The sequence below is a fragment of the Protopterus annectens genome, chromosome 8.part0, assembly GCF_019279795.1.
Source record: "Protopterus annectens isolate FY-2018-M chromosome 8.part0, PAN1.0, whole genome shotgun sequence".
In the NCBI taxonomy this organism is placed as follows: Eukaryota; Metazoa; Chordata; order Ceratodontiformes; family Protopteridae; genus Protopterus; species Protopterus annectens.
This window is the reverse complement of record NC_056741.1, coordinates 728,237,392-728,262,172: the sequence shown is the minus strand read 5'-3', so window position 1 is coordinate 728,262,172 and position 24,781 is coordinate 728,237,392. Positions and strand designations below refer to the sequence as shown.

General features: G+C 43.7%; 1 protein-coding gene and 1 non-coding gene across 2 annotated transcripts in view; both read right to left on the bottom strand.

Moving 5' to 3' along the window:
- Nucleotides 1-24,781, bottom strand: part of UBL4A (ubiquitin like 4A) — a 622,055-nt gene that overhangs the window by 10,647 nt on the left and 586,627 nt on the right. The window lies entirely within an intron of this gene.
- On the bottom strand, nucleotides 11,727-11,798 carry TRNAG-UCC. Its single transcript has one exon. It is a non-coding gene; the product is annotated as a tRNA-Gly (tRNA).

Sequence of the window (24,781 nt, the reverse complement as noted above, 5' to 3'; positions counted from 1 at the left end):
ACTGCCTTTATGGGCTTAGAAGCTGGGCTACTATGATTTTCAGAATTATGTGTTGTGTGAGGTGCTGTCTGAGTGTGTGCGGGGCCACAGAGATACTTTTAGGATGTCTGGGAGGTTTGGGTAGATTACATGCGAGTACCTCTGGATATTCAAATCTATGCATTTGTTCCTTAGTGTTGGTAACAAGCATTTTGGGTGCAACGCCGGCAACCTGGTTTGATTTTTCATGTGTATATGTAGCAGCTTTGCCTCCAGTGACATTGTACAACTATATCTCTCAAACTATTTGTATGTTCTAAAATTAATAGTTGTCAGTGAACATGAGGCAGTTACTACACTGCCTCAGAATGCCCATATCCACCAAACTAGAAAAAGAGATGACAGGGAAGTGCCTATTAAATTATAACAGATCCTTAGTAGATGGGAAGGAGTAGAGAAGAGTCACTTAAGGTCTAAGTGAGAGTGTTTAGTAGTATACTAAAAAAACACCTGCATTGGTGATTCCCTCTGCACAAAGTTGTCAGCTCTTCAAGCAGCTATGAACAGTGGGAGACTATGGACAGCATTTCCTATACAGGATTTTACATTGGAGAGGTTTGCTTATATACAATGCATGGGTAAACAGCGTTTGAGCGATGCACAAATGCGAGGCTTTGATACCAGCAGAATGAAAGGACTTTTAACACATTTAAGCCATCAGGCCAATCAGATAAACACACAATAAAAGCCTTCCACCAGCAGTTCCCAACTCAGATGGGTTGCTGCTCCTTCCACCAGCAGTTCCCAACTCAGATGGGTTGCTGCTCCCACCACAGTGCAGAATAAAACTTGCTTAACGTAAAACAAACTGGTTTTGAGGTCAAATGCAGTAACAAATGCTTAACCAAAGGCAGTGAAGCCTGTAGTATCAGAAAAACGTGGAAATAAGTGTACCAGGCAAAACACAAAACAGAAAAACTTTGTAAAACTTAGAAATATTTTGGCAAACTCAGAGCAACTTTTGAAGTATCAGAGAAGGTTAGAAAATATCAAAATACTGTTAAAACGACCTAAGAGCAGTACAGTAACAGACGGTGCTTCATTAACAAATGCAAGTTGAAAAATAGTGATAAAATAAACAAATGCAGCACAGAACTTTTAAAACAGCACTGAGATAGAGCAAGAGCAAAATACAGTAGAACCTCTAAGTTGACCACCCAAGGGACTGTAACAAATTGGTCAACATAAGGAAGTAGGCCTACTGCACAGATATGTACATGCACTTTAGTTTTTTCTACAGCTTTTATTAGAGAATATCATACAAAATCTTACATAAGCAAAACACACTAAAATCATACATACAGTATCATACAAAATCAATATAGTAAGTTTTCTCATGGTTTAATCATGCTTTCTGAAAAAAAAAAAAAGAGTCAGTCTTGATCTGTTTCTTATTCTTATTACAAAGGTAAGTGGAGAAAGCACTCTTGACGCTGGTTAGACCACTCAGCATACCTGGGCATTTTTCCACAGCAAATGGCTTCAACTGCATCATCAGAAGCCTGACATACTCCTCTTTTGGAGTCTCTGCAATTTCTGTGTCATCCTCACTTGCTTCTTCCACTTCATCAGCTGCTTCATGCACTTTTATGCTAGTCTGTACTTCAGTCAATATCGCTTGGAAAATTGTTTCTGGGTCAGGTTCATTACAGGTTGTCATCCCATCATTCATTGCAACAAAACCTTTAAAATCTACTACTTCGATTTTTGCCATGGGAGATGGACTATCTGATGGGGCCAAAACATCGTGCTCTTTGGTTTATGACAAATCCAACTTTCTTGAAACACTTCTGCATAGTTTCTGGCTGAACTTTATTCCAAGCAGAACTGATCCAGAGAACAGCACCCAGAGCATTAACTGATGCAATGGATGAAGTTGCTTCCACAGGCGGACCACAGTTTTGTGTTTTAGTAATGACCCACTGCAGGAGCTGGGCTTGGTAGTGCATTTTAAATGTTTTGATGATGCCTTGATCAAGAGGTTGGATTTTTGAGGTCATGTCTGGAGGCAGAAATTTCAGTGTCACGTTTGTGAGATGATTCACTTGCGATGGCCAGGACAGTTGTATATTGTCAATACAGTTTCTTTTTCATTTCTCGTTCGATACTCCTTACCTTCGCCTCAAACAGGGCACCAGTCATCCATGTGCATTTGTTTGATCTCCAAGTGATGGGGAGGTCTTCAGGCTTCAGGTTCTTGAATGCACATGGCTTTACTGATTTACCAATCACCAAGGGCTTTTGTTTCTCTCTGGCTGAGCTAGCACAAACCAAAACAGTGAAACGTTCTTTGGAAAGTTTTCCGCTCTTACATTTGTCACCCTTCACGTCAGACATCGCCTTGAAAGAGAGTCTGCTCTCATCAACGCTAAAGATGTCGACACCTTTGCAGCTTCTGGCAAAGTCCGGGAACATTTTAATGAACTCTTACACAACTTCTACTGAAACTTCATTGGATTCGCCACACAAGACTTTCTGGAGAGATCTCATGTCGCAGTTTAAATTTTTCAAGCCAACCACCTGATGCTTGGAAATCTGCTACCCAAATTCACGTGCAAATTTTTTTTAGCAACTTCTTGGATCATCAGCCTGGAGATTCGAGGGTTAATGGCCCTCATTTGTTTGAACCAGCTTAATGTGGTTTTATCGACTTCAAGGGAAGTTTTCCTCTTTGTCCACCGTAGGTTTCCGCTTTCCTTACCATATCTCCAAGTACTCATGTTTACTTTTCTGGATGTTGCCAACTGTGGTCTTGCAAACACCAAAATGTTCCACCGTCTCTTTGGCTGCTGCTTTCCAGAAAATGTAGATGATCGACCTTTTCCTTCGTCAGCTCTTTGAGTTCGTTCCTTTGGGCCATCATGCCTCGATTAACTGTATAATTTTTCAGTAATTGTAGGATGTACCTACAATTCAGACCAGTCCTTCACATTGAAAAAATCTTCAGCAACACTTAACAATAGGACGTTAGGCCTAATCCAACACATGGTAATAATAAAACATGAAAAAAAAACTTGTACTAAAGAAAAAATAATACAACTAAGAGGCAAAGCCCACACCTTCTACCCTCTGGTTTAGAGTGGACTCAACTGGTCAAGTTATAAAGGGTAAATTAATATTGTATGTCACAGTCCAAGTGGTCAAGATACAACTTACAAAGGTGAACAATATAGAGGGGTCGGTCTTCCACTGAGTACATGCGGTGTGTGTGTGTGTGTGTGTGTGTGTGTGTGTGTGAATATATGAACACCTACTATGGAAGTTAACATAACTAAACTGCAGCTGGGAGGTCTACCAGATGTGCAGCTACAGAAACTGGCAAATATGAAGGATGGCAAAGAGAATGATTTCATGGAGTTGTACATAATGTGCTGGAATAGAAAGTAAAAATGTTTTGGAACTTAAAATATTAGTACTGTTGAAGTAGTCGTATCTAATGTGACTTGGCTGCAGGTATCCCAGTAGAGGCAAGCCTGATTTACAGAACTCAGAATCTTTATCCCTCAGCACAGTGGACTCCATCCTCACTAGGACATCAGAATGTTTGCTATTAAACCTGACATCATATCTCTCAACCTGGAAACATCAAAAATCTGGACAAAGACCCATGAAAAATAGGTACAAATCGGCATGCTGATTAACATAAAATTTGCATATATAATTATGTAACCCCCACCCACTCCAATGGTATTGTGGGATACCAACTTCAAATGCAAACTGAAGAACAGACCACCAAAACATGGCCCTAGACTGGATTCATTCTACTGTACTTTGCTCTCATTAGGCCTGTCATTAAACACAATGTCCCTTTCAGTATACATCTGTCCAAACAACTGTCACAGGTAGAATGACCGCAAAGCTTTCACTAAATATATATGGAGCATAAATCATAAAAACTCCAGACCAACTCCAAGCCTTATCCCTCTTCTCAGTATCATACAGACTGATAGCTATCAACTTCTGCCACCAATATACAGCCTTAACATACCCTGGCCTGTGAAACTATAACATATTCACAAGTTCAGTGGTATAATAAACATCCACCCAAGGAATCCTTTTGCTCTTTTGCAACATAAATAGAACACTTACAGGAATAAGTATACATCACAGAGAATACTTCTTTTATAGAACCATCTTACACTACACACAAATCAAAGCACTTATCTTACTCTATTTAAATGTAATTGGGATGAATCAATTCATCCCAGCACCCATATCCCTCATGGATAGGGGTTAACAACGACCAAACATATACTGCCTATCTCTGGGTTATTCATATGCAAAATATCAGGACTAAAAAACTACCATTGGGAATGTAAGGCTAGGCTTAAGATTCTAGATCAATAACCTAGCAAGCACCCACAAATCTACGCACCTATAAACACTTACCCTAACAGGGTGGATAAGAAGAATGTCAGTTCTACTCAAACTCTCACTATGGTCATAAAAGGAGAGGGGATCATGAAAATTCAATGGATAAAATAATACTGAATGGTGAACTAAACTGCAAATATGGTGTTGTTTTGTGTCTGTTTTGCCAACTCATAGTTCTGACTCTTGTGCTAGAAGTGTTACAGTAATTTAAAAATAATATTGAAACAGAAAACTCAATGGGACAGCTACAGTCAGGCCCTATTATGGTCACAGCAATGTTTTCTATTTTATAACAGGAACAAATTAATTTCCATCATTTCCAAACAAAATACACACAATAACAGCAGACCAGATTCAAATGCATAATAAAGACCGATTCAGAACAAGCCATTAAACTGTATTATCACACCGCCTAACAAATAACGCCAACAGACTATTTTGTTGATGAAAATTACACTAAAATATCATTTTAAAGAAAGACTTCCTGAAAGTACAAAGAATAAATCAAACATGAAAACTAAATTTGCTCAACTCATGCAAGCAAATGTCGACTCTGACACAATTTCACTCACTTTAGTTCCAGCGCATTTATCCAGAAATTCTCTCAACACGCTTCCCGAAGTAAGCTCATATTAAACCATCCATATGCCAAGTGAGCAGCCATGTTTGACAACTGACAGTAAATCACATGATGTGCTGTCAGGGTTCAAAACAATGAGCAAGGGTGGCTGTAGCAGCCTAATGACTAAGAAGTGTCAGATGTCTCATAACTTTTGCCTTCTGTTTGCAGAACTCTTGAGTTTCATTTGCTATATAATGAACAAGCAGCATACCACAAAATGATCACAGTACTTTTATTGCCGCACTGAATTTGACTAACTACATTTGTTAAAGCCACCCAGCGGTGTAATACTGGCACTAGAGAAGTGTTAGTGTTGCTGTGACAAATGACAATCATACCTGTCAACTTCTTAACACAAGAATTGCGGGCAAAGCCTAAAATAACGGCGGACAAACATCTAACAATAGTTCAGCAAAACATTTTTCTCTAGAACCAGGGCAGCACCAGAAATAACAAAATTTTAAATGGTAACTCAATTCTCAGGGTGCAAAGCTAGGGAGTTTTTGAAACTCTTATCAGGGAACACTTGCAAACATAATTAGAGTGCACTTGCTTTCGGCATACTGTGTGTAATTCAGACTTCTCATTCATAACAGACAGACCAGAATGTGTAGCTGAGGCTCGTTCTCGCAGTTCATGTAGTCAGGCTTCTCGTCATCTGTCCCGCCCCTTGCAGCCTTCAGCTGAATTCCAACAGGCTGGATGAAGCTGACATTACTGCGCACACCTCCACCGGAAATAAAATTAAACAAAAAATAGCCGGGAAATTCGGAAATTAAGAGGTACTACTCTGGAATCGTGGCACCCCATTATTTGGACCTCAAAAACAGAGATTCAGTACGGTTGAGAGGTCTGCCTGGCATCCACCTGCACTATCTTAAGAGTTTTTCTGCTCAAAAAGGAGAGAGAGAAACTCTCACCAAAACTAACAAAGCCAAGGGTGGACTAAACCAAGTGACACATATGGACAGTAAGTCCCAACCTGCTCAGAAAAAGAGGAAAGAAATAACTAGCATTCCCCATTCAAGGCATATGACATAATACCCCACTCAGGCATTGTTGGCAAACTCGAGAGGTTAGGTACAAACCCGTATGTCACCTGGTGGACAGCCAACTGGCTCACAGACAGAATGGGGGAGTCTGCCTCTACAAAGGAGGCCAGTCACAAGTGGAGTCCCCTCAGGGACCAGTCCTTGGACCGCTCCTTTTTGACATTTACTTCTCAGAAGTTAAGGCCAATTTCAGTGGTCTCTGGCTGACTAAATTTGCAGATGATTGCAAATTTAGAGCTGTCACTGAATCTCACACTGACACAAATGTTCTCCAAGAGGGGCTGACACAGACAAATAACTGGTGTCAGGGCCATAGACTAAAACTAAATGCCAAGAAATGCATAATAGTATCCCTTTGGGAGTCATCCCAAAGGATACTATTGTGCATTTCTTGGCATGTAGTTTTAGTCTATGGCTCTGACATCAGTTGTTTGTGTCAGATTCTCAGCTGGAGGCCTTCTGTGCGAGATCTGCATGTCCTCCCTGCGGTAGAGTGAATCTTTAAATACATGCAGGTAGATGCGTTGTGAGTGTCTGTGTTCCTTCTTTGAAGGTTGGGTGCTGGGCAGCAACCAGACATTGTAAAAACACCATTGCCAATCAATCTGCGGACCTGTGATCTGCTGTGGTGACCCCTACCTGGGAAAAGCTGAAAGACATTGCTTTGCTATCCTTTGGGAAGTCATCCATCCCTGGTAAAGAACAGTTGTGCAAGAACTTACTACAACCATAGATGTCCCTCTCTTCCATGTTGCAATATTCTTAACCTTAGGGAGTTGCTGCATGCAGCACCGGACATCCGGCCAGTATACCAAAGTCTTGGAAGCAGGGCTAAGTGCGATGTTGCATCTAAGAGCCATAAACTGATGCCGACTACATCTGTGATGTCTGCATGTACCCAATTCAGACCTGGCAGCCGCACAGAGAGCCCCCAGGAATAGGAGGAGTAAAAGGTAGTATAAAAACCCCTCCCAGACACCAGGTCAGTAGTCATGGGAAGGACCCAGTTTACAATATGGTCAAAAGAGAAAGGGGCTAGGTAGGTGGGACTGAATACTGCAACATGGAAGAGAAGGATATATATGGTTATGGTTAAGTTCTTACACAACTATTCTATGTCCTTCTATTCTTATGTTGCAGTATTCTTAACCTTAGGGAGAGTACCAAAGCTCTCTAAGTAGTAATGTGGGTAGCAGGTAGGGGAGCAGAGTCTATTAGACCCTGCAGAACAGACCTAGCAAACCCAATTCTAGCCCCGGAGATGGAGTTCAATTTGTAATGCTTGGTGAAGGTATGTACAGAGGATCAAGTTGCTGCCTTCAGAGTAATCAATGCCCCTGAAAAAGGCTGAAAAGGAAACAGCTCTGGTGGAATGGGCTTTGACAGATAACTCAACTGTTTTCCATGAAAGGAACAGCAAAAGGCAATATCCTTAAAAATACAAGAGGCAATGGTCTGTTTTGACACGGCCTTGCCTAGGGCACTAGGATGAAAGGAGACAAATAGTTGACCACTGTCTGAAGGATTTGATCTCGTCTAAGTGGAACCTCAGTTGCCTACGAACATCCAAGGAAAGTAAGGTCCTTTCTGAGGAGTTCTGTATCTGAGGGTATAAGACAGGCAAATTAATGGTCTGGTTTAAGGATATCTCATTTACTGCTTTTGGCATGAAGGAAGGGTTAGTCCTTAGGGAAATCCTATCCTTATGGAAACTAAGGTAGGGATGTGAAGCCATAAGGGCTTGGATCTTGGAGACTCTCTTGGCAGAAGTGACGGCCACTAACAAAACTGTTTTCCAAGTGCAGAATTTGAGAGAGGAAGAATGGTCTGGCTCAAAGGGAGCTAGTGTAAGTTTTTCTGGCACAAAGTTAAGGTCCCAAGGTGGGGGAACGGGCGTACGAAGAGGCCTAATATGAAGAACCCCTTTCAGAAACAGCTTAACATCCAACCTGGAAGCCAGAGGTGGAGTCGAAGGAAGGCAAGTAGAAATGGCAGAGAGATGCACTTTTACTGAAGAATAAGTCAACCCTGAATGCAGTAACTCACACAGGTAGGAAAAGCCCACTGGAACAGAAGTTTGAGATGGGTCCTGTTCACTCTTACTGCACCAATTGGAGAATATTTTCCATTTAAATAAATAGTTTCTCCTAGTACTTGGTTTTCTGGCCTCCTGCAGAACATAGAGTACGTCCTCTGAATATAGGTGCCTAAAGGGGATCAGAACTCTATCACCCACACTGTCAGATTGAGATGGTGGGGATGAATAAGGGACCCCTTGTCTTGTGTGAATAGGTCGAAGCGGTGAGGTAGCCTATGGTGATTGCTATGGGCCAGATGGAAAAGTAGGGGAAACCGATACTGTCTTGGCCAGAAGGAAGTCACCAACAGGATTTTTGGTTTGTCCTCCTGTTATTTTCAAGAGGACTTTGTGAATCAAAAGAAATGGGAGAAGGCATAAAGGAACATTCCTTCCCATGAAAAGGAGAAAGCGTCCATCTTAAAGGCTTGTAGATGGGGAAGTCTTTTGCAAAAGAGGGGCCATCTGTCTGTTCTGGTAGGAGGCAAACAGATCTACCTGAAGAATACCTCACCTATGAACTAGGTCCAGAAACACCACCCTGTGAAGCATCCATTCGTGAGAGGGTGTTAAGGTCCTGCTCAGGGTGTCTGCCATCACATTGTCTTCTGATAGGTTGTAAACTGCCTGCAAATGAATCTGTAGTGCTGTTGCCAGGGACCAGATTTGAACTGCAAGACTGCAAAGAGGGTAGGATTTGTTCCTCCCTGCTTGCTTATGTACCCACAGGACTGTCAAGTTGTCTGCGATGACCTGCAATGTGCCTGGCAGAAGGATCTCTTGAAAGGCTTGTACTGCCAAGAAAAGGGTCCTTAACTCTTTTAGATTGATGTGATTTTCTTTCTTTCTTGAATGGACCAATCCCCTGCACTTTGTGCTGTATGTTGGTATTTTGAAGGATAGCCCCCCAACCTAGATCTGGTGCATCCATACAAAGATGCTGTTTGGGTGGAGGAATCTGCAAGTGCACACCTTCATTGAGGGTGACAGCCAAGATCCACCAGGTGAGTTCCCTTTTTAAGCAGGGAAGAAGAGGAAGATTTGTTTCCAAGAATTTCTCAATACCCACTGAAACTTCCTCATGTGCATCCGGGATACAGGGATCATGGGGATCAAAGAAGCCATAAATACCAGGATTCTCAGGAAATGCTCTGGCTGAGATTATTGGTAGTGGTAGGAGGGATTGGAAAAATTGGGTGAGAAATTCCACTTTCCGGGCAGGGACAAAGACCAACATCAAGTCTGTCCTTATCCTGCACCCCAGGAAAACAAGATCTTGTGAGGGAGTCATTTAGGACTAAGTAATTCACAGTGAAACCTAGATTTTGCAAAATTCTGCAAACCCAGTCCAGATGTTGAGACAGGGTGAGGGAATCCTGGTGTAGGATGAGATCATCGTCCAAGTAAGGGTAAATCTGTATGCCCTTTGTCTGCAATATGCAATGACTGGGGCTAGACATTTGGTGAATACTCTTGGGGCCGTGGAGAGTCCAAACGGCAAGGCAGAGAACTCAAAATGTGAGGAACTCACTGAGAATCAAAGAAATTTCCTGTAAGTGGGATGAATAGGGATGTGAAGGTATTCATCCTTCACATCCAGGGAGGCCATGAAGGCTTGCTGAGAAATAAGGGGAAGAAAGTACTTTAGTGTTAGTATTTTGAAGGTAGGCACCTTGAGAAAGAGACGGAGGAAGGATAGATAGAGACTGGATCTCCAAAGACCATCTTTTCTTGGAACCCAAACCTTCCTGGAGTAAAACCACTTGGCTAACTGATCCTTGGGTACTCCTATAGTGCCCTGGAAGAGTTGTCATCTCAGGACAGTGGGGAAGAGTGCAAGCTGACTGGGTGGAGGTTGTGGAACTCCCTGGAATGGTGGAGATGCCCACCAAGTCATACAATATCCTCTCTCGATGATTGAGAGTACCCACCTGTCTGTGGTGATTTTCTGCCAGGATGGTAGGATAGGATTAGGCATAGGGAGAGGGGGGTGGAGGTGGGGAAGGGAAGAAAGTCACAGCGGAGGAGCTCTATCTGAGTCTGGCAGCCTCCGTAAAGAAGAAGGTGCTAAGCTGGATGAAGATCTAGGAGCGGATTGTTTCCTAGGTTGTCTTCATCCCCTGGAATGAGCAACAGAGGAATGGGAGGACTGCCCCTTAAGAAAGCTGGGTTTTTGGGGGTAGCTCCTACATAATCTGTGAACAGGTGACACCAATAAATGTTTCAGATTCTGCAAGTCTTTTCCTTTTTCCTGCAGTGACTTGAGTAGCTCTGCAGAGGCAGCTCCAAAGAGTGCAGATTTATCCAAAGGGGCATCTAACAACTTCACTTGGTCATCCAAAGGTTGGAGTCTCAACCATGAGAATCTGCTTAACACAGAACCAGATGCAGGCTATTTGGAAGAGGCTTCAACAGCATCATAGCTACACCTGATTGAGTGTCTAGTCACCTGGGATACCATGGACAGAAAGGTGCCCAGCTGAGCCTTGACTGGTGAGTCAGGCATGTCAGACAGCTGAGTAGAGGCCTTGGTCAGGGAATCCAGAGCAAATTTGGCTATATGAGTCTGATAGTTAATTGCTCTTATGGCCAAGGTGGAAGAAAGTACAGTTTTGTACCTACCATAAATGTAGATGTTAGAGTGCTCATACAGCTGCAGTCATTACAGATGGGTTACCCTGCCTTCAGGCGGGTCTTCGGTCGGCCGAATTCCAAAGTGTAGGTCCGGTGTCGGTTGTCGTCGCTTCTTCCCTGACGGCAGTGCGGCAAGGGTATAAAAGAGGCAGCAGACGCCATCTTCTTCAGTTTTTCTTGCCCCAGATGTCAGGTGCCCCCAGAAGGAAGGCAAAACATAAATTTATGTAATCATGCAATATAGAATAATCAAAAAACATTACTTGCAAGCAAATACACCATAAAAGAATACCCCAAATAGGTTGTATGAGAAGGTGTTTGTCATAAGGCCTGTCCTAAGAGGGGACGGAGGGGGGATAACCTGGACTGCAGCTGTATGAGCACTCTAACATCTACATTTATGGTAGGTACAAAACTGTACTATGTTCATCGTGCATACAGCTGCAGTCATTACAGATGGGAAGAATCCCAAAGCTAAGTAGGGGTGGCAGGCACTAAGTGGAACTAGGAGGAGCAAGGATGCCCTGCAAGACTGCTGTGGCAAATCCTGCTCTACATTTAGAGTATAGTGGAAGGTGATAGTGCTTGGAGAAAGTGTACACTGAACTCCAAGTGGCTGCTTCCAAGATGTCCTTGGTAGGGACCCCCCCTGAGGAAAGCTGCAGAGGTAGCTGTGGCCCTGGTGGAGTGGGATCTGATGCATGTAGGCACAGTTTTTCCATGAAATGAGTAACAAAAAGCGTATGCAGTGGGCTATCCATTTTGAGATTGTCTGTTTGGAAATAGCCTTTCCTTGAGCACCTGTAGCATAGGACACAGAGTTGCTCGGATTTCCTGAATGGCTTTGTCCTGTCCAAATAATAACGGAGTTGTCTGTGAATGTCCAAGGAATGTAGTAGTCTTTCCCCTTTGTAAATGTACAGATATTTGCATTGGCCAGGAATCGAACCTGGGTCAACTGTTTGGAAAGCAGCTATGCTCACCACTACACCACCAATGCTACGTTTTTAGCAGTAGAGGCCTTAATTCCCTTGGGACCCTGTGAAATAGTTTCTGGGTCAGCAATATGGCTTTTGTATAGGAACTGGTGAGAATCAGGAACCCGGTAATACCTGTCTGGTTTAACAGGAGCTGGAGGCAAAGAATCTGGATTAAGGCTGGCTTCTGTGTACACATCATCCAATATATCTAAAACAGGAGGGATAGTCAGGGGCCTACGCTGGGGGAGCAAAAGAAAATCCCTGAGCCTTTTCTTGGAATCTGAGTAGTATTGGCCTTCCCAGTGAAAGTGTTCCCCCAATGTATGTAAGGTTTCCCCAAAAGAGTAGTCCTCAGGGGGGGAGACCGAGGGAACAGACTCCTCTGCATCAGAGTCTTCGAAAGGAGAATAGGCATAATCCTGGACCTCAGAATGTTCAGAGGTAATAGAGGCTTGATCTGAGGAAGGGTAGTATTCCTCTAATCTGGGCCTTTTGTCAGAGGGAGGGTTGAGAGCCCCTGATAAGAGTAATCAAATCGGCACCGCGCGGCAAGAAAGACTGAAGAAGATGGCGTCGGCTGCCTCTTTTATACCCCTGCCGCACTGACGTCAGGGAAGAAGCGATGACAACCGATGCCAGACCTAGACTTTGGAATTCGGCCGACCGAGGACCCGCCTGACGGCAGGATAACCCATCTGTAATGACTGCAGCTGTATGCACGATGAACATCTATACATCTTCTTCCCCAACCTATCCATAAATTTACTATCTTTATCAGTGGGGAAAAAGAGAAGATGAACGTAGTTCCTTGAAGACTTGCCAGCTGAAACTGCAATAACAGCGGGATCTGCTAGCGGATTCTTAAAAAGATGCTGCTCTTTTGCAGTCACTTTATAAAATCTGTCTGGTCTCTTGTTAGCAGGAGGCTGTGACTCTTGGGCAGCAGCTAAGAAGGCATCCTGGAAAGGTGGAAGTAAAGGTGGAACTGCAGATAGTGAGGGCTGCTCCATCTGCGGGAGTTCAAAATATCTCCTCTTGGTCTCAGAAACATCTGCGGCCTCCCAATTAAAATGCTACCTAAGTAGGGAAACGGTATCCCCAAAGGAGAATTCTTCTCCAGTGGAGTCAGGAGTGAGAGTTTCTTCTTCAGGAGTAGCAATCTGAGAACAACAGGTCAGGGACTCATCTGAGGAGGAAGACTCTTCCTCAGATTCTTCCTGTGTAACAAGTGGTTGGCCTGACTGGGGGAATCTAGGTCTGGAATACATGAAAGGCCTTGAATAAAGACAGGAAAAGGTCTCCCAAGCTGGAATAGGATCTTTAGCCCTGTGCTTCTCTTTCCCTTTTCTTTTTAAAGAGGTAGAAGGAACAGGAACAGTAGTAGGCCAGAGTGCCAACGTTGGAATAGATGGCAAGGCAGTAGTAGCCCCCCCCACCGACGCCACGAGCCGTGATTGTCACTCACCAACAGGAGGAGCTGATGGCTGTAAAGCCTCAGTGGACGTACTATGGATACTTGCTGTACTGGCTTCCATTTCGGTTCCCTGTAACATCGAAATATCCAAAGTCCGGAGCGATTTTGGCTAACACTCACCTCGAGGCTCTCACTGGATTCCTGAGGTGCAGCTTGGACGTAAAGTCCAACTTGTTTAGACTTCTTCCTTGGCAGCTTGTCGAAGGTGCCTGCTCTGCCTTCCATCTCTAAAGCCAAGCGTCACAGGTGCTGATTCTCCAAATAGAGATTTAGAGCCAACAAACGGCTTCTAAGTGTTTTGGGGACAAAAGAATGGCAAATATCACAGGACTTCTAGTCGTGCCTGCCCCTAAACAGAATAAACACAGATAGCATGTGTCCTTATGTGGAATTTGTCTTCCACAAGTGCACTTTCCTTTTCCTAGATTATGTACCTGAAAAAGGTTAATAAAAAAAAAAAAAAACCCCATAAGGGTACTTGTCTGAATGCGGACAGCTAGGAACAATTGTCGAAAATGGATGGGTCAAGTCAAACAAATGCCGGATTACTGCAGCTGGCAATTGGATGTCTGAAACATACTGTGGCAGAAAAGTTCTGATATGGGTACATGCAGATGTCACAGACATAGCTGGCTTCAGTTTATGACTCTTACATGCAACGTCACAAATACCCCTGCTTCCAAGACTTTGGTATACTGGTCGGATGTCTGGTACTGCAACACGAGAAAGTACAGTTGTGTACACTTACCATAAATGTAGATGTTAGAGTGTATTTACTGTTGCAGTCATTACATTTTGGTAATCTGCTGGCAGGTTCCCCTCAGTTGGCCTGAATTCCAAAGTCTTGTGTCCTGCGTCAGTTGCTGTCTTCTCTTCCATGACGTCAGGGGTACAAAACATGCAGCCGATGCCATTTTCTTTAGTTTTTCTTGCCCCCGATGTCAGGTGCCCCCAAAAAGGTAGATATATATATATATATATATATATATACACATACATACACACACACACACACACACACACACACACACACACACATATACATATACACACACACATACATACATGCATCAATATAAACTTTACCTTCATCTACAAGCAAATACATCACATAGGTTGTAGCAGATAGAGAAGGAAAAATAAACTGTAGAATGACAGGGGGATGGCGGGAGGGTAACCTGGACTGCAACAGTGAATACACTCGAACATCTACATTTATGGTAAGTGTACACAACTGTACTATGTTCTTCGTGTTTCACTGTTGCAATCATTACATTTGGGTAGCATCCCAAAGCTATGGTTGGGAGGCTGGAGCTAAATAGAATTAGGTGCGGCTATAAGGCCCTGCAGCACTGCAGTGGCAAAGCCTGCCCTGGACTTAGACTAGAGAGGTAAAAGGTAATGCTTTGTAAAGGTGTGAACAGAACTCGAAGTAGCAGCCTCTAGAATGTCTTTGGTTGGTACTCCTCTGAGAAAGGCTGCTGAAGTAGCTGCAGCTCTGGTAGAGTGAGACCTAATGCCCTAGGGCACAGGTTTACCATGGTGTAAGTAGCAGAAACGGATGCAGTGGCTTGTCCACTTTGAAATTATCTGCTTTGAAATAGCCATTCCTTCTGATCCTGCAGCATATGACACTAGTAATTGCTCAGTTTTTCTTAGAGCTTTAGTCCTGCTCAAGTAGAATCTTAGCTGTCTGTGTACGTCCAAGGAATGCAGAATTCTCTCCCCTTTGTTATGCGGATTTGGATAAAAAGTTGGCAGGTGAATTGTTTGGTTAGGAGCCACACTGGAAACCACCTTAGGCATAAAAGTAGGATTTGTCCTCAGAGACACCCTGTCTGGGTAAAATATGATAAAAGGCTCTACAGCCATGAGGGCCTGTAGCTCTGAAACTCTTCTTGCTGAAGTAATTGCTAGTAGCAGAGCTGTCTTCCATGATAAGAACTTTACATCAGCGGTAGCAGCTGGTTCAAATGGAGGCAGGGTGAGCTTTTCCAACACATAATTGAGGTCCCATGCAGGTAATGGTGATCTTCTAGGAGGCCTTAAATTTTTGGTTCCTCTAAGATACTGCTTTAGTAAAGCATGAGAAAAGATTGGTGGCTCTGTATTGTAATGAGCCGAAATGGCAGAGGCATGGATCTTGATTGATGAGAACGATAGGCCTTTGTCAAGCATCTCAGTTAAGTATTGTAATATCTGAGGAATATCTGGTTCTGCTGCATCAGTTCCTTGCACTCGACTCCAAGCACAGAATCTCCTCCATTTGTCAGCGTTAAGATATTCTAGTACTAGGCCTTCTGGCTTCCAAAATAACATCCATCACAGCTTTACTGAGAGGTGTCGTTTGTATGATTACATGATTAGCCATGCTGCCAGGTTCAGGGTCTGTAGTTGATTGTGCAGGATCTGATTGTTTTGCTGGGACAGTAGTTGTGGTCTTTGAGGTAAGGTCCAAGCTGGGTATTTTGACAAGTTCCTTAGGACTGAGTACCAGTACTGGCGGGGCCAGTCCGGGGCAATTAATATCATCTTTGGCTTCTCTTGTCTGACTTTTAGAAGGACCTTGGGTGGAAGAGGCAGAGGAGGAAAGGCGTAAACTGATAGGTTTTTCCAACTGAAGGCTAGGGCATCCACTTTCCATGCTTGGCTGTGATAAGTCCTTGTGCAGAATCTTTTCAATTGATAATTTTGAGGAGAGGCAAATAGATCTAGGTCTGGGCTCCCCCATTTCTCTGTTATCATGCTGAAAACTTGTGGATTTAGTTTCCACTCGTGAGGATCCATAAGGTTTCTGCTTAAATCGTCTGCCAGAGTATTTTGTTTTCCTGTCAGGAATTGAGCTTGAAGATGTATTTGGTAGGTCAAAGCTGTGTCCCACAGTGCCATGGCTAATCTGCAAAGGGGGTATGATTGTACAACCCCTTGCTTGTTTATACATCACATGACTGTGGTGTTGTCCGTCTTTATCAGTAGTTGTCCTGGATGAAGTAAGTCCTTGAAGGCTGTTAGGGCATTTTGAACAGCTAGCATCTCTTTCTGGTTGATATGTAGATGCATTTGTTTTGGTGCCCATATGCCCTGAATGCATCTTCCTGCCATGTGCCCCCCCCCCAGGTATAATCTGATGCGTCTGTTAAAGTTTGGCTGGCAGGGGGTAAAGTGAAGGGCCGTCCCATGTTTTGGTGACAGGCCTTTGCCCACCATAGAAACTCCTGTTGCAGGCAGGAAATGAGAGGAATCATCGTTTCCAGACTGTGTGAATGTTGACTCCATAAACTTTTTAGGTACCACTGAAGTTTCCTCATACACAGTCTTGCATATGGAATTAGTAGGATGCAGGATGCCATGAAGCCCAGGGCCTGCAGAATTTGTCTTGCAGAAGACTGGGTTTTTGTTGCCATCAGTTTGAAGTAAGTAGTCAGTTGCCTTCGTCTGGCATGAGGTAAGCCATCTGGGCAGTTGTATTCAAGCTTGCACCCAGGAATGTTATCTTTTGAGAGGGTACCAGTTGTGATTTATTTTTGTTTATTGTGTATCATAGGCATGTTAGAAGCCTTTTCACAAATGCCAGGTGTCGTAGAAGAGTGTCCTTGTTCTCTGCTTGAATGAGACAGTCGTCCAAGTAAGGATATATTTGTATGCTTCTTTGTCTACAAAATGCAATTACTAGTGCCAGGCACTTCGTAATGACCCTGGGCGCAGTAGATAAGCCAAAGGGCAGTGCAGAGAATTGGTAATGCATTAAGCCAGCCTGGAATCTGAGGTATCTTCTGCACGACTGTCTTATTGGGACATGCAGGTATGCCTCTTTTAGGTCTAAAAGTCACCAGACAAGCATTCTTGCCCAGCATGGGCAGAAGCTGCTGCAAAGCGAGCATTACGAATTTTGGAATGTCCAGGTATGTGTTCAAAATCGATAAATCCAGTACTGGCCGCTAGGCCTTGTCCTTTCTGGGAACCAAGAACAGTCAAATAAAAACCTTGTCCTTTTTCCTGTTCTGGTACTGTTTCAATGGCCCCCATGTCCATGAGGGATGTAACCTGTTTCTGTGCCTCTGCCCATTGATTTTTTGGCAGATCTGGCCAACCATTTGTCACTGGCAGAGTGTGGAAATGGAATCTGTATCCCTGAGATACGATGTTTAGTACCCACTTGTCCTGGGTTATTAACTGCCAATTTTGAGCAAAAAGGGCTAATTTTCCCCCTATGGGTGCTGCCAAAAGATAAGTGCTTGGTGCAGGCAGAGAGAAGTCATTGGGATTGCTTTCTGTAGGTTTGCGCTTTATCGCCTCCAGATTTGGAGGTGGATGCACCCCATTGCTTTGACCTGTACGAGTCTTGCACCTGGTATCTGGAACCCTTAGGGCATCTGGATTTGCCCCTTTGAGCTCTGTCTGACACAGGAAAGGACCAGTTTTTTGTAGGCCAGTGTCTACTGAATCTTGGTGGCTGCACTTGTAAGAAGTCTTTAACAGTTTGCATAGACTTAGCTTTGTCTTCCATTTTCTTTAAAACCTTTTCTGCCTTAATATCAAACAGAGAATCGTGCTGTAAAGGTGCATCTAGAAATTTAGCTTTAACATGATCAGGCAAATTTTGTTCCTTTAACCAGGCATGCCTCCTAATCACAGATCCAGTAACTGCGGCCCTGCAGGAGGCCTCCAAAGAATCCAAACCACATTGCAAAGTATGCTTTCCAACTTGTTCAGCTGCATGCAATCATTCCTACAAGTCTTTATTTTCTGCACATTCGGAAATCAACATCATTTTGTTTCAGCAATCCCATAACATGTTGTTGGTACTTAAGCATATGAAATTGACAGTTTAAGGCCCTGATTGCCAAGGCTGCAGATGTATAAACCTTTTTTCCCCATCTGTCCAATGCCCTTGAATCCCTATCAGAGGGGGTAGGGCTTTTCGCTGTTGAGGCCTTAACTCTCTTTGGACCCTGTGAAATAGTTTCAGGATCAGCAGCAGGGTTTCTAAAGAAAAAATTATGTGAGTCAGGGGACCCTGTAATATCAGTCAGGCTTACTGGGAGCCGGAGGTAAGGAGTCAGGGGTCAAGCTTGACTCCGAAAATACATCATCCACAATGTCCAAAACAGGGGGAATGGCTAAAGGCTTGTGCTGAGGGAGAAGGAAATCCCTGAGCCTCTTTTTTGATTCTGAGAAGTCTTGACTCTCCCAATGAAAATGCTCCCTCAAAGTATGCAACGTTTCTCCAAATGAATAATCCTCAGGAGGAGATGCAGATGGAATAGACTCCTCAGCATCAGAATCCTCATAGGGAGGTAAAGATCATTCCTAATTAGAAGAAGAATCAGAAGAAATAGAAACCTGATCTGAAGATTCATAATCAGTATCTTGCCTAGGCCTCTTATCTGGAGAGCGATGGGTACCCCTGATCAAGGTAATGAGGTCTTCAGCCATTTTGACCATCTATTTTTTAGGCATGGTGGCCTGTGCATGTGGCTCATGTGTCGGTTTTTTAGTTTCAGAAGTTGCTTTTGTCTTTGGTTTTGCAGCTGTCGTTGGTTAGATGTACAAATGTTGAGGTCTGAATACACCCTCCGAAGCCGGTGCCTGCTCAGCGGCTCTGGACCCATCCGAAGGAGATACATCCATCGGTCCAATACCTTCAGTATTTTGTGGCATGCCGGACTCCACATGGGTGTCGGTAGAGGCCTGCGACTCAAAGGTAGCGGGTATCAGGGGCTGCAAAGGCACCTGAGTACCGGCGACTGGCTTAGGGGAAGCTTTGTCGGTTTTGGATCTCAACTGCCTTTTTCTGTCCTTTTCTTTGCATTTTTTATGCACTCAGGTAGTCTGATTGCTATCCGACGACATTTCTGGGTAGATAAATCTGTTCTCAAAATACTTTGATGCAAAAATATACTGACGCTTAATAGTGTGTTGGTTAAATCTAGCACAAAACCGACAGCCAGGCACGTTGTGATCAGGGCCTAGGCAAGGAATATAGTATAAATTGGAATTCTTATGAGGTATTTGCTTTCCACAAGTAATACAATTATTAACTTTTTCTGAAATCGGTAAAAAGCAAGAAAAAAGTTTCCCCAACGGGGTACTTGGCTTTAGTGAAGACTTCGGTTCTGAAACTCAAACCTGAATATTTCAGTAGTCGGCCGACCAGCACTTGCGAAATGCTTCTGCTTTAGGCACCACACGGCAAGAAAGACCAAAGAAAATGGCATCGGCTGTATGTTTTATACCCCTGACGACCCGACGTCATGAAAGAGAAGACAGCAACCTATGCAGGACCTAAGACTTTGGAATTCAGGCCGACTGAGGACAACCTGCCAGCAGATTACCCAAATGTAATGACTGCAACAGTGAAACACGAAGAACATCAGAAAGACATCTATCATATTGACAACACACCCATCAGAGTTGACCCAGTAGTCACGGACTTAGAGACACACAGAGATCTTAATCTAGCCTTTGACCATGACATGTCTACAGTGGGAAATCATTCTATGTTGCGCAAGTTATAAACAAAAGTATGGCATCCAAGTCCAAGGAAGTCATTGTTCCAATATATTTGGCATTCGTCAGACCTATCATTGAGTACAATGCCCCCTTTGGTATATATCTAACCAGGCATATCCAATAATTGGAATGTCCACAGAGGTTCCTCACTAAAAGAATGTAAAATGTCCTATGCAGACCCCCTCAAGGCCCTATCCCTGTACACTGCCTCCTACATGCTTTTGAGGGGAGATCTATGCTTGGCATACAAGGCATTGTCAGAACTCACTCTGATGGACCTCCTGCATATCCACAAAACAAACAGCATCATAATTACCTGTTCTAAAGACTGAAACCTTGCTTGTGATATAAACAGGACCTGCTGGAGAGATCGGTATGCATCTAAAAGACTACCCCATCTATGGAACAGGCTCCCCATCCACATGAAGCAGAGTTCCTCCCTAACCCAATTCAAGTGCAACTTGCACAATTGGATGGGAAACTGGAAATTCATCCCTGGTTTGGCAACTATGTCTCTAATGGACACAGGCAACCTGTAAATAGTTCATCTCTCCCAGGCCCATGCTTCTACTTATCAAGGGTGTCAGAACTAGTCAGAGATTTTGGATGCACGGTTAGGCTTAAAAGGCCCTTGTGGTATGAACTATCAAAGTCAGAGCACACCCAAAGTCCTAAATGGGGGGGGGGGTTAAAGAGGAGGCCCCAACCCAGCCCAGAATGTCTACAATCCAGAAGGTGGAAGACAGATGACAAACCAGAGGGGATGCTGGGAGAGATGTTAAACCATAACAGATCTACATGAACATTTGCAATTATAGTAAATTTCTAGACAAGTCTATTATGTTATTTGCCAGACCACTATTGCATTCATCAAAACTACTGGGATGACCCCCTAGACCTTCAGGATGAGGGGGGGGGGGGTAAAGAAGAAATACTAGGTTACAATATGTCCTGCAGAATGGCTATGGCAAACTCTGCTTTAGCCCTACAGTCAATGTAACATTTTCAGAATGTGTGAACACATGTCCAAGTGGCTGCTTCCAGAAAGTACAGTTGTGTACCTACCATAAATGTAGATGTTAGAGTGTATTCGCTGCTGCAGTCATTACACTTGGGTTATCCTGCTGGCAGGCTACCCGCAGTCTGCCCGAGTTCCAAAGTCTAGGTCCAGCGTCGGTTGCGGTCGCCTCTTCCCTGAAGTCAGTGCGCCAGGGGTATAAAAGATGCAACCGACGCCGACGCCATTTTCTTCAGTTTTTCTTGCCCCAGATGTCAGGTGTCCCCAGATAGGAAGGCTGTAAAGAATAAAATATGCTAAAAAGCATGCATGTACTAATATAAAGATATCCTTTATCTACAAGCAAATACACCACATAGGTTGTAGAGTTGAGGAGTACAGAGAAGTCCCAGCAAAGAAAAAAGGGGGATGGTGGGAGGGTAACCTGGACTGCAACAGTGAATACACTCGAACATCTACATTTATGGTAGGTACACAACTGTACTATGTTAATCTTGTTTCACTGTTGCAGTCATTACACTTGGGTTGAATCCCAAAGCTGAGGTTGGGCGGCTGGGTCTAAATTGGATTTGGAGAGGCTACCAGGCCCTGCAGAACTGCAGTGGCAAAGCCTGCTCTGGATTTAAAGTAAAGAGTTAAGTGATAGTGCTTGGTGAAAGTGTGCACTGAACTCCAGGTTGCAGCTTCTAAAATGTCTTTGGTTGGTACTCCTCTGAGAAAGGCTGCTGAAGTGGCTGCTGCTCTGGTAGAATGTGGTCTAATGCCCTTAGGCACTGATTTGCCATGTTGTGCATAACAGAAGCGGATGCAATGTCCTATCCATTTTGAAATTGTCTGCTTTGTGATAGGCTTTCCTTGTGATCCTGCAGCATAGGCTACAAACAGTTGCTCAGTTTTTCTGAAAACTTTTGTTTTGTCCAAGTAGAATCGTAGTCGTCTGTTTATATCCAAAGCGTGGAGAAGTCTCTCCCCTTTATTCTGGGGGTTTGGGTAGAAAGTTGGTAAATGAATGGTTTGGTTCAGAGCCACATTGGAAACCACTTTTGGCATGAATGTTGGGTTTGTCCTAAGAGAAACCCTGTCCTGGTGAAAAATGATGAAAGGTTCCACAGCCATTAATGCCTGTAACTCTGAGACTCTTCTTGCGGAAGTTATTGCTAGGAGCAGTGCAGTTTTCCATGATAAGAATTTTATATCAGCTGTGTTGGCTGGCTCAAAAGGAGGCAGTGTGAGCTTTTCTAAAACAAAATTGAGATCCCAAGTTGGTACTGGTGCTCTCCTTGGGGGGTCTTATGTTTTTTGCCCCTCTGAGGTACTGTCTTAGAAGAGGATGTGAAAATATTGGAGGTTCCGTATTGTAATGAGCTGAAACGGCAGAGGCATGGATCTTAATTGATGAGAAAGAAGGGCCTTTGTCTAGCATCTCAGTTAAGTATAGTAAAATCTGAGGTATATTTGGAACAAGTGGTTCGAGTCCTTGTGCCTGGTTCCAAACACAGAATCTCTTCCATTTTTCTGCATAAGATTTCCTAGTGCTGGGTCTCCTGGCTTCTAAAATGACATCTATAACAGCTTTAGAGAGAGGTGCAGTCTGAGTGGCTACATTATCTGCCATGCTGCCAGATTTAAGGTTCTGAGTTGACTGTGCAGAATCTGATTGTTTTGTTGAGTCAGAAGATGAGAAATTTGAGGTAAAAGCCAGGCTGGGCCTTGAGACAAGCTCTTTAGGACTGGGTACCAGTGCTGGCGTGGCCAGTCTGGGGTAATCAGGATAATTTTTGGCCTCTCCTGTCTGACTTTTAGGAGCACCTTGGTAAGAAGAGGCATTGGAGGGAAGGCATAAACTGTCAGGGTTTTCCAGCTGAATGATAGCATCCACTTTCCATGCTCGAGTGTGACAAGTTCTTGTGCAGAATTTTTGTAGTTGGCAATTGTGAGGGGAAGCAAAAAGATTTATGTCTGGGCGTCCCCATTTCCTTGTTATGCTGAACACCTGTGGATTTAGTTTCCATTGGTGAGGATCCACGAGATTTCTGCTTAGTTCGTCTGCCAGTGTATTTTTTGTTCCTGGCAGGAATTGTGCCTGCAGATGTACTTGATAGGACAGTGCTGTGTTCCACAAAGTCATGGCTTGTCTGCATAGGGGGTAGGAATGTGTGCCCCCTTGCTTATGTACCACATAACTGTGGTATTGTCTGCCTTTATTAGAAGTTGTCCTGGATGCAGTACGTCCTTGAAAGCTGTCAGGGCATTCTGTACAGCTAGCATCTCTTTCTGATTGATGTGAAGATGCATTTGTTCCTTGGGCCATGTGCCCTGAACACATTTTCCTGCCATATGTGGCCCCCAGGCATAATCCGATGCATCCATTGTTATTGTCTGCCTGGCTGTGGGTAAGGTGAAAGGCTGTCCCTTGTTGTGGCGACAGACTTGGGACCACCATCGAAACTCCTGTTGTAGGCAGGGAATTAAAGTTATGATTGTTTCTAGGCTGTGGCAATGTTGAGTCCAAACACTTTTTAGATACCATTGTAGTTGCCTCATATGCAGTCTTGCATATGGAATTAGTAGAATGCAGGACGCCATGAAGCCCAGGGCCTGCAGAATTTTTCTTGCAAGGAGTTGGGTCTTTGTTGCCATCATTTGAAAGTAATGAGTCAGTTGCCTTTGTTTGTAAGCCATCTGGGCAGGTGTATTTAAGCTTGCACCCAGGAATATTATGTCTTGAGAGGGCACTAGTTTTGATTTTTTTTCCGTTTACTGTGTACCCCAGGCAATTCAGTAATCTTTTTACAAATGCCAGATGCTTTTTTTGCTCTCTGCTTGAATAAGGCAGTCGTCCAAGTAGGGATATATTTGAATTCCTTTTTGTCTGCAAAATGCAATTACTGGTGCCAGGCATTTTGTAAAAACCCTGGGCATAGTAGATAAGCCAAAGGGCTGTGCAGAGAATTGGTAATGCATTGAGCCTGCTATGAATCTGAGGTATCTTCTGCAAGATTGTCTGATTGGGACATGCAGGTATGGCTCCTTGAGGTCCAAAGTTACTAGCCAAGCCTTCGGCCCAGCATGGTAGAAGTTGCTGTAGTGTTAACATTTTGAATTTTGGAACATCCAGGAAAGTATTTTGGATTGACAGGTCCAGTATTGGCCTCCAGGCTTTGTCTTTTCTGGGTACTAAAAGTCTCGAGTAAAATCCTTGCCCCTGTTCTTGCTGTGGTACTCTCTGAATAGCTCCCATGTCCATGAGAGCAGCAATTTATTTTTGTGCCTCTGCCCATTGGTTTTGTGGCAGGTCCAGCATACCGTTTGATTTTGGAAGCGTGTGAAAGTGGAACCTGTAACCCTGAGAAACAATATTCAATACCCATTTGTCCTGGGTGATTATGTGCCAATTTTTTGAGAAAAGTGCTAGCTTTCCCCCTAGGGGTGATGTCAAAAGTAAGTGTTTGGCATCTGTAGAGGAAAGTCATTGGGACTGTTTCGTATAAGGTTGTGATTTGTCTTCTCCTCCTTTGGGGGCTGAAGCACCCCATTGTTTAGGTCTGTAGGAGCCTTGGGGCTGAGATCTGCCTCTTGGGCATCTGTATCTGCCTCTTTGTGGCCTGACATCGGAAAGGACCAATTTTTTGAAGGCCAGTTTCTGCTAAACCTAGGTGGTTGAACCTGTAAGAAATCCTTTACTGTCTGCATAGATTTTGCTTTATCCTCCATTTTCTTTAACACCTCTTCTGCATTAATGCCAAATAAAGTATCATGCTGTAGTGGAGCATCCAATAATTTTACTTTAACATGGTCAGGTAAACTTTGTTCTTTCAACCAAGCATGACTTCGAATAACAGAGCCTGTAACTGCGGCTCTACAAGAAGCCTCTATTGAATCAAAACCACACTGTAGAGTATGCTTTCCCACTTGTTCAGCCGCATGCAATAAGTCCTGCATTTCCTTAGTGTCAGGACTTTCTGAGATTGAAACCATTTTCTGCTTTAACAAGGACA